Genomic DNA, 380 nt, shown 5'->3' on the forward strand with positions numbered 1-380 from the left:
ACTCATCTTATTTGTGAGGGAATAATTCATAGCTACACAAAGTGGATATGGCATGGGGAATCCCTCGATACACTGACATGTCACAGGCTGACGATGTTACTACAGACAGGCGAAAATCCTATAGAAGAAATGATTCGCGATCTTGGGCAAGAGGGGTTGAAAGAGGCACATGCAGCGTTGTATGACAACATAGAAGTTGATTCAAAAATGCCTTTGTATTTCGGCTGCATATCTTTCACAAAATTGTCAGCTGTGTTAGCTCTGGTTAACTTGAAAGCTCGATTTGGGTGGAGTGACAAGAGTTTTAGTGAGTTGCTGATGTTGTTGACAAACATGCTTCCTGCTGATAACGTCTTGCCAAAGAATCACTACCAAGCAAA

The sequence above is a fragment of the Glycine soja genome, chromosome 11, assembly GCF_004193775.1.
Source record: "Glycine soja cultivar W05 chromosome 11, ASM419377v2, whole genome shotgun sequence".
In the NCBI taxonomy this organism is placed as follows: domain Eukaryota; kingdom Viridiplantae; phylum Streptophyta; class Magnoliopsida; order Fabales; family Fabaceae; genus Glycine; species Glycine soja.